Genomic DNA, 15,526 nt, shown 5'->3' with positions numbered 1-15,526 from the left:
TGTCATGTACATTGGTAACCAGTATATAAATCAGAGATAAACGTCGTAATGTAACTAAACATCAGTAAGTAAAATATATTGGGGTGCTAAAATATAAAGAATAGAGAAAGAATAATGAGTAAGATAAATAAAAGGTAAAAGGAAAAAAACGTCACGGAAGAAACGTGACATAACAATTTAAAGAATACAGAAATAAACAACACCCCCAATCCGAGCCCTCATGTTATACACGATAATCTGGATGGAGTAGCAGAATATAGAATAATAGATAAGGACAGTAGAGAGTGATGCATTGCTAAAAAAGAGAGAAAAAATAATAATTGTTTAAGAATACACACATGAAACACCCCTGGGTGTTGAAACAGTAACGGATTGCGATGTACTCATATTGGTGACAAATGCTAGAAGTTTACATGCGAACAACTGCCGTTCTCCTCTACACTTACGAAGAAAGGAACTAAACGGAATAAAATGTATTAAAACTTAAGATGACCAAATGTAGCTGCATTCGCTCCTTTCCATTTACTTCTTGAGAATGACTAACATTGCCTATGTAAAATTTTAAAATCGTTTGTATGCACATTGAACGACAAATTTATGTGACGTATAAAATTTTCTGATGTCAGACACTCAAATCAATGAATGTGTTCGTAGATAGTAGATGTTTTTGTGTTCTGTTAAATTGTTCCTTTTAAAATTGTTATACGATGATGACTGATGTACCCATATTTTGACTATTTTATTTATTTTGTCTGTTTATTTAACGCCATCAATGTAAATATAACGGAATTTTATGAGACTGTCATTAAAGTGAGAGTGTTAGCGCTATAGAACCAGGGTTAATCCACCATTTTCTACATTTGAAAATGCCTGTACCAAGTCAGAAATATGACAGTTCTTGTCCATTCGTTTTTGATACGTTTTTTTATTTGATTTTGCCATGTGATTATGGACTTTCCGAATTGATTTTCCTCTAAGTTCAGTATTTTTGTGATTTTACTTTTTTTTGTAAACAACATATGATTAAGCAATAGAAATAAAGAACCAATTGGAGGATGCTTACGAATTAGGGTTTTTCGTCCAGTGACAAATATCATGTGCATATGAGAATGACAACACGTTATATGCACTGGACAGATGTACAGTTTATATTTATTTTACCGGTACCCTGTGTTGTATTAGAAAGACACTTTCAGTCGGATTTGAGAACGTGCTACTTTGAACAGACACAAAAATTGAGGCTGGTTGAAAACATTAATAATAAATTCATGCATATTCCAGCGGCCAATTTATATCACGCTATATTGAAGTGACACCCTTCAATAAAATGCAAAGAAAGTCAAAATAAAAATGCTCTTACTAGTAAATCACAACCGAAATGAATGACAGACGGACATTTTTTACAAAACTTAATGAACAATTGCAATCAAGATATTTGAGGTTTGCGTTTAACGCAAATATAGGAAGAAAAATTTTAAAAAAATGTGTGGCGCTAATTCGCTTCCGTAGGATACTGTTGCACCGTATTATCATTTTTTTTTATTACTTAGGGACATCTCATTCTTAACTTTTTCTATGGGAAAATATAAAGGTAGCAAAAATAACTGTGGCTAAATAACTCTTAACTGACACAATTTCAATTGTCCAACCCATTAACAGACTTTATTCCCATAATTTTCACTAAAACGTGGTAATATTCACGTTATATTACAATTATGAAATATTCACCAATGCAAATTTATTTTTTAGACCCAAAGTACTATTTTGTGTCCTTTAAATGATATCTAAAATTGTTTGTTTCGACTTTTATTAAAAAATTCCTATACGTATAAGCATAAATACTACATACTTGCGCGACGCCTTTTAATTTTACTGAAAACTGCGTAGACTATGAAATGTTTTTACAAGTGGAAAATGTTCTATGATAGATATCATTTTGTCAGACACTTTTCTTTTTTTGATTTGGTTCTTATAATATGCCAAAAATCTGTATATTTGATACAGTTTAACATTAAATTGTGCGTTTTACTCTTAACAGACGTATAACCAACCCGATTAACAGACCAATCTCCCATATAGCCGCATACTCAATATAGATTAACCGACCAATCTCTCGGTTAGCCGAGTGTCGGCCGTGGATATAGTTTAAATCAAATCAACTGTAAATAAAACAGTTAAGTTTTAGTAAGCTAATATTCGTATGTATAAATTCCAATGACAATAAAACAATATATTGAAGTTTGAATTGTGTTTTATGTGCATTGTCATTCGTTGTAAATAAAAATTATTTTGAAAAAAAAAGTATTCGATGGTTTAGTTATAATCTCTTTTACCCATATTTAGATGTACGAAAAATGTTGAAATTGTTGCTCGTTGCATAAAAGTCATCTCACTGTCGGTTTTAAGAATAAGAAAATCTTTACAATGTGTGAAGTACTACCTTTTTCTGTGGTGTCCTTAATTTCAAATGCATGTGAATAGATACGATATAAACACTCACCAGACTTTGTTTTACAAAGAATCAATTATAGAGTGGATTAAAGGCTTTCATTCTATTTTGAAGCCTCCACATAAATCTTTTTCCTAGGGATTAAAGCCAAGTCAACAACAACAACTGTTTTCTGTGGGAGAGCCGATAACATGTTTGGAATACATTTACCAGATGACGTGTCGTCAAATATATTAAAGGAAAAAAACAGAATATTCACAAGTCATCCGTTACAAGTAACTTTTTCTATTAACATACTCATATTTGTTTATTGTTGAGATTTATTTTGCCCCTTTTCGAAGATTCTATTACACAATGCGAGGCCATTTCCCATGTTTGCAAAACTAAATAACATATTATTTTATTACATTATGCGAAAAACGTTTGGCATGATTTTACTGCTTAGAAATATACATGTATGATAGTACATAATGCAAGGAACATTTACCGTGTTTTAACTTCTTATGAAAGGAATATTATATAAAACAAAGTGGCGAACGTTTTCCATGCTCTCATTACTTCGTAACAGCAGATTCCTTTACATTATACTAGAAGAGGTTTTCATATTTCACTTCTTAGTATCAGTGGATTTTATAACAGTATGCAAGGAACATTTTCCAGGCTTACATTACTTTGTGACAGAAGATTCTTTAACATTATATTTCTAAAAACAGAAGATTCTTTAACATTATGTTTCTAAAAACAGAAGATTCTTTAACATTATTTTTCTAAAAACAGAAGATTCTTTAACATTATGTTTCTAAAAACAGAAGATTTTTTAACATTATGTTTCTAAAAACAGAAGATTCTTTAACATTATGTTTCTAAAAACAGAAGATTCTTCTAAATTATGCAATTGACGTTTTCCATATTTTCCCAACTTAGTAACAGAAGATTCGATAATATTATGCTTTCTATGTCATATTCATGATCATCGATTCGATACATAACATGCTAAAACATAAATTCAAATGAAAAAGTAAACAAAAAAAAACAAACAAATGATAACCATGCATTACTTTGTTATAATGTATCAAAATTTCTGGTTTATGTTAGACTAACGCAATCTAATTAACTAGTTATCAAGGGTACCAGGATTATAATTCAATACGCAGAGGCGTCTTCGTCTACAACTGTGTAATAGCAATAATTAAAAAAAAAACACTTCGTTTTACCATGTGATATGAATGATTTTTGTAGGCGAATCAATTAAAAAATATTATTTTTTTTGCGATGTATATATATATATATTTATTGATATTGTGTATTTTTTTTTTTTGATCTTTTTTTGTGATAATTTTCATATCATGCTTCTCGCTTGAGATCGAAACATTATCGCTATAAACTAAGAAGGCCACGTGGCGTTGCTGACGTCTTCATATGTAAAATATCGATTAACGGATTATCATTGGTCATCTCAACTAGATTGCTTTTCTCACTTTCGCTGTACCAGCTCAAGCGTGAAAATCAATCTCGTTGAGATGATCAACGTTAATCTATAAATATAAGCATATTTTGACAAAATTGGACCAAATTGACAGCTAATAGCGAAGTAGTATACCGGTTGCAGGTAAAATAATCCAAAGTTTGTGTAAAAATTAACAAAATATGAAGGTGAAACAGTGGGAATCATATTTTGTCGAAGAATAAGAATATGTCGTGTCACTATAGTCTCTTTTTATGTATTCAATGATATGATGTTGCTTAGTTTTATATGTATGTAGGATATAAATCTGCTCCATTAAATGGTATGCATGAATCATATAAAAAGAAGAAAAGAAGGGGAAAAAAGAAGTTAACTTTATTGATTCACTTAAATGTTACAGACAAAGAACAATTTTTGTCAATAGAAATGATTAAAGTATTGGAAATGATAAAATCTGTAAAGTGTCAAATACTATTATCCTATTTCATTTTAATGACGTCAAATTGATGCAACTTGTAATCTGAAATGATTGATAGATTCATTTTTCCCAAACCTAAACTGCCATTTCAATGTAAGCGAAGGGATATCTAAAAAGATTGAGGAAGTTTTGTTTGATGTATACAGTCTAGACATTTCCGTATAAATTATGGTGTGACATTTTAGCTTTCGCTCGCAGTAAATTATGGTCTATGTAGTCTCATTTGAAACACTGTAAAGAAGTTGTATTGTATTTCTGAATAGAATGAAACGTGCATAAGTTTAATTTGTGTTTTAAAGAACAGTCGGTCAAAACCTTGCTGACAGTACGGAGGGTATTATCAAAGACTCTCGGACTTAGTGGATCTGGAGGCAACACTTTGCAGAACAGGCGTACAATTGCAAAACAGTCAATCAAGCTGTTCACAAGTTAATTATCTGTATTGAATATTTATTTCTGAACTGCTGAAAACATCAGTGAACATACTTATAGTTATCTGGTCTAAACAAAACCAAAAGACAACAAAGCATGTATTTTATGAAATATATACAACATATATCTTTCTACAAAAACATCCTCTCAGATTGCATGTATATGAAGATAGTTATTTTTCAGTCATTGCAAATTCATATATCCATATCGTTTGAATAGACCAACACACATGATCAATTTTGATTACGACATTCCAGAACTGCAAAGCAAAATTTTTACAGTATTACCACTCTTTGAAAATCTGCAGGTGTACCAAATTATATGCTTGGTATTTTTTATGTATTTTTACAAAACCCGACGGTATTTACATTTGTTGTTTGAATGTTTGAATGTTTATCTTTGTCGTACGTGTGATGTATATGCTCTTTTGTTTTACTATCAATGAACATAAAAACAGTATAATTTACCACAGTAATATCGTCCCAAGTAAAGTCATATATTCAATCGTTCTTTATTGGGTTGGAGATGAATAAGTAAACTTGTGAACCCATATACATAGATAGAAAGGTTTATGAGGTTTGTTGTAAATAAATATTCTTTTTTAATGTATACAAACTCATCATAGATACCAGGACTAAAATTTTACACTTACGCCAGACTCATCAGTTACGCTCGAACCAAAAAATGTTTAAAAGGCCAAATAAAGTTCGAAATTGAAGAGCATTGAGGACCAAATATTCCTAAAAATTGTGCCAAATACAGCTGATATGTATATGTGATTCACGTTTTATATTAGAGGACCTTGTCACATTAGATGTTAGACTTAATGTATTTTTTTTGCGTTTTTTCTCTTTTATCAAGTCCGAAAAACCCCTGGCCTTTGTTAGTCTTGTATGTTTTTTTTCTTTCATGTATGTGTTCTATGTTTAGTGTGGTGTCCATTCTGATGTAGTAGAATACATTATTGATTAGCGACCAGCAAGAGTCCGCCTCCAAATGTGGGATATTCTGCCTACATTGAAGACCCTTTGGTTTATGTTCTACTCTTTAGTTGGGTTGATGTCTCTATGACACTTTCCCCGTATAAGTATTTTGTTTTATCATGTAACAAGCCATCTTGTGAACAATAATACATCTCATAAAACCGAAGTGAAAATAAGGCGACGGTGTCATCTCCAATTTTAAACTGTTCCAGAAGATGAAAGGTAAATTTCCAATTTATCTGTTTTTTTTCAATTTCATTTAGATCGCTTCAAAAAATAGAAATTAACCATTCTATAATTCAGGGATTCGTCGAGGTTTTACAGAATTGATTGTAAGTGTTGGATTGCCATCTGATTTACTTTAACGCCACATTTCCATTTATTGAATTAGATATGAAATCAATCTTCAGTATTCAGTTTTATGATTTAACTGACTATTTTAGTAAACAATTATACGGCTCATAAAAACGATTTATTTTGTAATCATTTGAAGTGAAAAAAGGGCGTCGATGTCTTCTCAAGCTCTAAACTGTTGCAGAAGGTGAGATATAAATTTCCATTTTATCTTTTTTTTCCATTTCATTTACATTAGAACGCTTTGTAAAATAGATATTTATCAAATGAGCAAGTATTTTGATCATAATTGAAAATAAGGAGATAACATCTTAAATAATTTCTAAATAACAAATCAAAAACTGGTTAAATCAGACAAAATAAAGGTAGCCATTTCGTCTGTACGTCAACTATTTAACATACCTGCACAAGTCATCTATTAAATTACTAATATGAAATATCTTTGATTCTTTTTTTTTAAATTTCTTTTCAATCCAAAGTCAATTTAGTCTGAAAGTGCTTAACAAATATAGATATGATGATCATTAAGTGGTCCGAGACCACAATTGTCATTCCTTGATTTTCGTTGTTCACAAATATAGTCCCTAGTGTTGACAGTGGGTTACTTGCCATTTAATTTTATACCCCTTCCAAATTTATTTCTCCATGTTTAATGCCTTAAATTGCAAGTAGGATGGTGAAATTACACTGTAAAATAATTTGGGTCCAGAATTTTAAAGGAAAGTAGTGATTTGGTCCAGCTGAAAAAGGTTAAAAATTAGCACTTCGGAAGCTGTCAAAAGATTTCAAGACCCCCTAAACATAAAATTGTCCATATTTGAGTTAGAGCCGATGAAGTTTTCTATAATTTTGATATAATTTGTCCAAAAAGTAGTACAACACACTGTAAAAATTTCATTGAGAAAGCGCAGGTGGGATTTTTTAAATTTTCATTTATGTTCTAAAAGAAATGCACTACGAAATAATTGTGGACCAAGTACACAAATAAATCAAAAATCTAAATCTTATTTTTTCGTCCTTTTTTTTTTTTTTTTAAGCGTTCGATTATTTACTAACAAACATGAATTGAATATAAACATAAACTCATCTGATTTAATGTTAAGATAAAGCAGATAACATGTGTATATAAAAAAGAAGATGTGGTATGATTGCCAATGAGACAACCGTCCACAAGAGTCTAGAATGAAACATTTTTTTCTGAATCAATCTTTCACTTTTATGTTTTGTAAGCGAAATAATTTTGTTCTTGTTTGACTGATATACAATCGACCTTAAAAGTTATAGGACACCCTAATATTCTCTTTGTATAATTTAAATTCAAGCTTGTGGTTAAAATCTAAAAGTGAGCATTAATTGTACATGGCACTCATTGTTGCCTTTTTAAAAGTTTTTCTGTATCTAGATAAATGTTGCGACAGTGTCCAGTCATATAAATGTGTATTAACACAGCGATAAACAACATAGGCGTTTTAAAATGAAGTCGACACTTCAATGATCTACAAAAGAGAAAGCGATTTTTGTAAAGTGATCATATCATATCCAACTTTGCATTTATATTTATATATTGATGTATACTGTATTCCATGTTTTATCACTAAAGTCATCAGAAAGAGTAACAACGCATGTCGTAAAAAATTAACATAAAGTGTTGAAGCGTATAGTGAATTGTAAATATTCATATTTTCTCAGGTATAAATTATAATTTAATGTATAATCTGATGAGTATCATTAGTTATTTACTTGAGCACACAGGTAAGGGATTTAAATGATAATATTTGTTTATTCATTATATGTTTCTCCTCTTTATAACTTTATTTCAGAAGAGCTGACTTCCCAAATTTCTAGTCGTGAATATATTGTATTATTCGTGTCTTCATATTTCTTTTCACTTAATTTCACTTTTCACATTTTTTTTTGGTTTGGTTTGGTTTTGGTTTGTATGTCTGTCGTTTGTATTAGTTTCGGACGGAGAATAATATAGAATCATATGCAAACATCATATGAAAAATGTACGCAAGAGCTCGGATTGAAATTATTTGCATCATGGGTGTCCAAGTATTCACAGAATCACATTTATATTGTCATAATCATTAATTGATTTTTAAACAAGATAATTAAATAATGAAAAATAAATTTCCAGATTATCAAATATCAAATAATCATGAAGAGGCTCAAATAAACGTCATGACCTGGCAAATATTGCTAACCAAAGGAATAGTTCTATATCCAAAATAGTCATTTAAAATGAACATCAAAATATGCTATTAAATGAACCTCTTATTATTCTAACTATTCACATTATAAAGTTTTGTATTTACTTTTGTCATTCATATCATGAAGTTACATAAATTTTATAGTGCATTTAACTTCAGAAACCATAATGTATAGCTTTGTAAATAGCTTTATATTCTTTATTTGAAGTGCGGAATACATTATTTCATTACAAAGAACTTATAATTTGTCCTTCTAAATATGAATAATTTTCACCTTATTCATTAATGTATAGAACATAGGAATTCACCACGAAAAAATAAAAATTTTGATGAGATACACATCCTCTCTTTCGTTACTGTTTTAAAATGCTACTTATAACTGGAATTTTGATTGAGTAATAGTGGGGAATTCAAGCATAACTAGGACTTTTTCTCTCCTTATTGTCAAAACACCATTGTAATTAAAAAACAACAGTTACCGTAAAATATATATGTATTATGATTTTTAAAAATAATTACAAAATAGTGCTATATTTTTGATGAAAAAATAACAATGAGTAGTATATTTTGTTAGCATAAATTAAATTCAGTATTTACAGTAATTAAACTGGAATTAAATTTTGTGAAATATGTTTGTAATATAATAAAAATAAGTATTGAAACACAACATACACGGTAAAACAAATATTGTTAGATTCTATTTGTGTGTTCTGAGTATTTATATCTATTTAATATAACAAGATGAGTAAGACTTTGCCTTTTTGACTTTGAAATCCATCCATCCTTCTATAGGTATATATCCGTCCATTTAGCCCTTTTAATTTAAATTAACCGATCAAACTTATATTGTAAATTAATTCTTACTTACTTATCACTTATCATGTAGAGTGATGCATGAAATACTTACCTTGTGGAGGCACTTATTTCCGCTCCATTTTGGAGTTTTCATTCATACTGATTAGTTTCTTCTTGGTAGATTTATGAAATCTGAACATTAGTAATGCAATGTTGACTCCATTTACTTATATGGGTTGAATGTAGATTGCAAGGGATAAATAGCAACCGGTATCAATTCAATTATTTATTGTGCAAACAATTATATATGTTTTTACCTGAAATTGTACCCCTTGAACGAAGAAGCGTATATTTTTATTTTTGGACATTTTTGATAAGCAGATTCAACTCTAAACACTCGCTTTCAAAGTGAGACTGCAAACATTCTTTGATATGGTATAATATAATCGGGTTAACATATACAATATATAAGTTCTACAAGTATATAATCAAGTAGAATACCTTATTTTATGTTTAAAAATTGTGGAAACTGATTGGAAATAAAACAGAAAAGTTTAATTGATTAAATTAAAACTACTGTTTTCAACAAATACTTATGTTCTAGACAGAAGCCGCGTTAGTTGTTGCTAAGTGTGTACAGTACAACTTTAAACTGAAAAACTACATACCTCTTTTTCTTTTTTTTTTCAAATAATGTTTGTGTTGTAATGCTAATCAAGTGTTCATTTTTATATTGTTAGGATTGTCATGAGGCCTGTCCTTGTTATCAGTTTTTATTGAACCCACAACTACATGTTACTTACATGCGTCATGGGAATTAAACATTGTTTAGTTCAACGTATATTTTTTACCACATTTTTATAAGTGATTACTTTTCCAGTCAGTGTGAAGGCTAAGTTATTATACCAGTTATTACAATTGCTGTTTTTTTTTTATCACATTTTTAATGCACATTCATCTCTTTAAGGAGTGAAATTTTGTCTGTTGTTAAAATAAGACCAGTTACATGCAATTGGATTTAATTTTATATGTATAATAATAAAAAAATAATGAGAAGGATATTTATAACAGGAATTACCAACAACAGTGTACATTACATCAGAAAAAACTAAACTTGGAAAACAAAGCTAAAATATGCTTGTTAATTTATGAAAATATCTAATTTAAACACAGCTGTCTCGCAGGAGAACACGACTAATTTAATGATATATCATTTGATATTTACCATTTGAAATATCGTCATTTGTATTAAAATATTTTATTTTTATCTATAAAAAAAAGATTCAAAGAAATATTATTTTTTATGACATTTATCGTGTTCAACTGATTTATGTAGCAGATAAAACTTTCAGATAGTTTGATGTGAATTTCAGTGTTAAAAAGGTGAAGAGTTTAAGCCTTTAAAATTTTAGGAATCTTGTTTATAATTCAACTCGCTTTCTGATAATATGTAAACAAAACTAATAACAAAAAAAGGAGTGAAACCAACATAGAATGGATAAATAAGAATAAAATTTGTTAAGATTGTCTCATTTGTTATATTGAAAATTTGTATACATGATATTTTTTTTATTATAATGATCGTTTTCTTCCAAAATATTTTCAGTGAAAATTAGAATCTGAAGATTGTTGACCATCTAATATTGATTGTGTCAGTTTTGTTTTCTTTGAGCAGTCAAAACGCGGCAAAGTTAGCTATTTGTCACATGATTCTTGGTGAATCAAAGTTATTAACATTTTGAACATCTAACATTGTTTGTATCAGTTCTGTTTTCCATGAGCGGTCAAAATGCGTCAAATGTTGTAATTTGCCACATGATTCTTGGTGAATCAATGTTATTAACATTTCGAATAATAACCAAATTCCAGTTTGTTTCCTATGAACATCTAATATTGTTTGTGTCAGTTTTTGTTTTTCTATGAGCGGTCAAAACGCATCAAAGTTTGTTATTTGTCACATGATTCTTGGTGAATAAAAGTTATTAACATTTCGAATAACAACCAAATTCAAGTTTGTTTCCTATACATGTAAGTATCTAAATTTGTTTGTATCAGTTTTGTTTTCTATGAGCGGTCAAAACGCATCAAAGTTTCTTATTTGCCACATGATTCCTGGTGAATAAAAGTTAACATTTGTAATAACAACCAAATTCCAGTGTGTTTCCTATGAGCATCATGTATTGTTTGTGTCAGTTTTTGTTTTTCTATAAGCGCTCAAAACGCATCAAAGTTTGTTGTTTGTCACATGATTCTTGGGGAATCAAAGTTATTAACATTTCGAATAACAACCAAATTCAAGTTTGTTTCCTATAAGCATCTAATATTGTTTGTGTCAGTTTTGTTTTCTATGAGCGGTCAAAACGCATCAAAGTTTGTTATTTGCCACATGATTCTTGGTGAATCAACGTTATTAACATTTCGAATAACACCCAAATTCCAGTTTGTTTCCTATGAGCATCTTATATTGTTTGTGTCAGTTTTGTTTTCTTTGAGCGGTGAAAACGCTTCAAATTTCGTTATATGTCACATTATTCTTGGTGTATCAAATTTATTAACATTTCGAATAACACCAAATTTGTCAGACATTTGTTAATATCAGTGTTTGGTTAATTGAAATCTAAGCATTGTTTTTTCTCATATAACATATTTTCAAAAAGTGAATAAGAGAGATTGTTGGATTTATATTACATAAACGATGAGATCTTTGAAAAACATAAAGCTTGCAATTTTTAATCTTATTATAACAAATGTTTAAATTAGATTTAAACAAAAAAATAATGTAGTTTTTATTAGTTTTCACTGCATAGCTATAGTGTTAGAACTATTCGCAAAGTCCTATTTACAACACGTAAAAACGCAATGTTCATTTATTTTCTTCTTTTATTATGGGTGTTTATAAGCTTGAAATAAAATTTAATAGATACTATCTTCAGCAATGTCATCTTTATCATAAATATAACATTTTTAAAGCAATTTATCATATATTTAATCACTTTCATTAATATGTATCTGATAAAAGGTTATATTTTTGCATAAAATTTAAACATTAAAGAAATCCAAATTATGTAATTGTTAGGGCTCAAGCTATGATTCATTTCATAAAACATCAATTCAAACATTTTTGGAACATATAATTTTTTAATCTTAAATTCTTAGAATCTAGGTCATGTTATAATGTGTAAAAAAAGGGGGAGAGGGAAAGAGAGAAACAGAGAAACAGAGAAGTATGTCAACATATTTAATAAGTATATTATTATTATTAATTTCCTACGTCATATTATTTTAGTTATGAATAACTGGATAAGGAAAGGCTTAAATTAACGTGTCGCTTGTGTTCTACATCTATAAAATATTGAAAACATTACAACTGGACTATTTTTACTTTCTTTATTATGTAATTTTTTATTTTAATTTAACCCATGTTTCGAGAGTAAGAAGCTATACGTTTATTATACATCTCGATTTTAAATACTGTAAACACATTCAAGAATTATTCTTTGCATATTTAGTTTGAAATAAAATCACTAACAGTTAATTTATCACTTTATGAAATCTGAGCCTTGCAAGCTCCTTACTATAACAAACATTCTTGTATGTTTGACGTTTAACAAATTAGAAACTTGTGGCTGGCATGGCAGATAATACATTAATTGTAAAATATGAATATGCTGTATAAAGAAAATTAAAACGTGACATTTAACACATTGAATTAACATATTAACGGTATGATACAACTAATTTGGGCATATTATGTAGACCACACACATCAGATAGCATATACTATTACAGATAATCGATAAAAGGGCTTGGAACACATTACTTTTCTCAAGTGTTATTATCTGAAATCGGAATTTGTTTAATTGTTTTATAAGTAATTGGCATAATAAGACAAGTTTGGGCTATAAATGTAGAGGTCAATTACAATAAACAGTGATAACAAATTGAAATTACGGAACATTGTATATTAGGTAACATGACCGAAACAATAACCATGGCTTTATTAAACTTCTTTTAAAAGATATGCTATTCATTTTGCCCATCTCATTCACTAGATGACTGCCAATTGCCTGTCTTTTTTCAATAAAAATTATCCAAAAGTAAAATTACAAAAATACTGAACTCCAAGAAAAATTCAAAACGAGAAGTCCATAATCAATTGGCCAAATCAAAAGCTCAAAGACATCAAACGAATATGTAACAACTGTCATATTCCTGACTTGGAACAGGCATTTCTAATGTAGACAATGGTGGATTGAACCTGGTTTTATAGCTCGCTAAGCCTCTCCTTGTATGACAGTCGCATCAAATTCCACTATATTGACAACGATGCGTGAACAAACCAAACAGATATAATAAGCAGAAATGTCAAATAAAGGGGTACAGCAGTCATCATTGTGTCATAATTTTAATAAAAAAAAAACCCAAAGCAAAACAAACTCCAAAAAACAAATATGTAACAAAGAAGCACAATATGGCATAGACTAAGCATATTAGCAAAAATTAAAGAAAAGAATACACCATAGTAGTATAACACAATGACGGGACGTATACGTATAGAGCTACGTCATATATGTATCAAAGAAACATAAAAAGGCGTATAGACAAACCACATAGTAATAATGAAATACAAGCATACAACATTTAAGTGACACTGAAGAGACATGTACTGTCAAAATGCGCATCTGGTGCAAGAAAATTGGTACCGTTAATTTTATTACTACCACTGTGTCGATGCCTCTGCTGGTGGACTATTAGTCCCCGAGGGTATCACCAGCCCAATAGCCAGTACTTCGGTACTGGTATGAAAATACAGATTTTTTGTTATTAAAATTTGCTGTTAAAAAATGATAGAAATTATTATAAATGAAGGAATGTATCTCCCTCATGCAAAGCTCTGATTCCTTTCACGGATTTGGTTATACTTTTTGGACCTTTTGGATCATAGCTCTTCATCTTTTATATAAGCTTTGGATTTCAAATATTTTAACCAAGAGCATCACTGAAGAGACATTTATTGTCGAAATGCACATCTGATGCAAGAAAATTGGTATCGTTAATTTTATAAACATATTTAACAATATCACAATAACGGGATGTATAACTACACAGCCACGCTATATGTATCGAAGTAACACCAAAAGGCATATAGACAAAGCACATAGGCAAAAAATGAAAGACAAAAATACGAGATTATCATAAACATTAACATAATGCTGGGATGAACAAGAACCACAAGTATCTTAATTACAATAACAAACAAATTTTTAACAAAGAATCACAAAAAAGAATATATCAAATTTAACAACCTCATTCATTGCTTTTTTTTAATTTTTGAATCTTATGTACGTTAAATCCACCCTTAAACGATTGAAAGATTGTAATTTTTATGAAAATATTCTTTATAAAGCACAAAGGTGTCAGTATTCACCTCAAAAACTAACAAAACCTTTGAATAGACTTATTAAGAAGGGATATAGTTACGATACTGTTGTCAGGTCATTAAAGATTGCATATTTTGGCGTTAATATTGATTCAATTATAGGGTCTTTGCATCGGAACTAAACACATTTATTCAAAAACCAGTTGTTGGCATGACACGGGTTATGTTCTTCTCATATATATGTTATGATGGTATGATACTAAACCCCTAACGGGAAGGTTTGTGCCTGATGTTCATATGATGAAATCATAATCTTTCAGTCAGTTTAATTGAAGTCTGGAGCTGGCATGTCAGTTAACTGCTAGTAGTCTGTTGTTATTTATGTATTATGGTCATTTTGTTTATTTTCTTTGGTTACATCTTCTGACATCAGACTCGGACTTCTCTTCAGTTTTAATGTGCGTATTGTTATGCGTTTACTTTTCTACATTGGCTAGAGGTATAGGGGGAGGGTTGAGATCTCACAAACATGTTTAACCCCGCCGCATTTTTGCGCCTGTCCCAAGTCAGGAGCCTCTGGCCATTGTTAGTCTTGTATTATTTCAATTTTAGTTTCTTGTGTACAATTTGGAAATTAGTATGGCATTCATTATCACTGGACTAGTATATATTTGTTTAGGGGCCAGCTGAAGGACGCCTCCGGGTGCGGGAATTTCTCGCTACATTGAAGACCTGTTGGTGACCTTCTGCTGTTGTTTTTTTCTATGGTCGGGTTGTTGTCTCTTTGGCACATTCCCCATTTCCATTCTCAATTTTAAGTACTGGGACCGAACGGTTAAATCAACATAAACTCTGACGTAGAATCGCACGTTTGTCGTCAGAATGTAAACGTCACACAGGTAGCGATATAATATAATTTTGTCGTTCAAAGTATTAATAGAATATAGTCTATAGTTCTTTTAGGCATATTCTTTGCA

The 15,526-nt window shown here is 29.9% G+C and overlaps 1 protein-coding gene across 1 annotated transcript in view; it reads left to right on the top strand.

The window, feature by feature from the left end:
• The first annotated feature begins 7,837 nt into the window (after positions 1-7,837).
• The window catches only part of LOC143064089 (uncharacterized), a 66,851-nt gene continuing 59,162 nt past the window's right edge, over positions 7,838-15,526 (top strand). The window contains exon 1 of the mRNA XM_076236640.1: positions 7,838-7,913. The gene's annotated coding sequence lies outside the window, so the exon portion shown is untranslated. The remainder of the gene's footprint in view (positions 7,914-15,526) is intronic.

This window comes from Mytilus galloprovincialis, chromosome 2 (assembly GCF_965363235.1).
Source record: "Mytilus galloprovincialis chromosome 2, xbMytGall1.hap1.1, whole genome shotgun sequence".
Lineage (NCBI taxonomy): Eukaryota > Metazoa > Mollusca > Bivalvia > Mytilida > Mytilidae > Mytilus > Mytilus galloprovincialis.
This window is presented reverse-complemented; position numbering and strand designations above follow the sequence as displayed.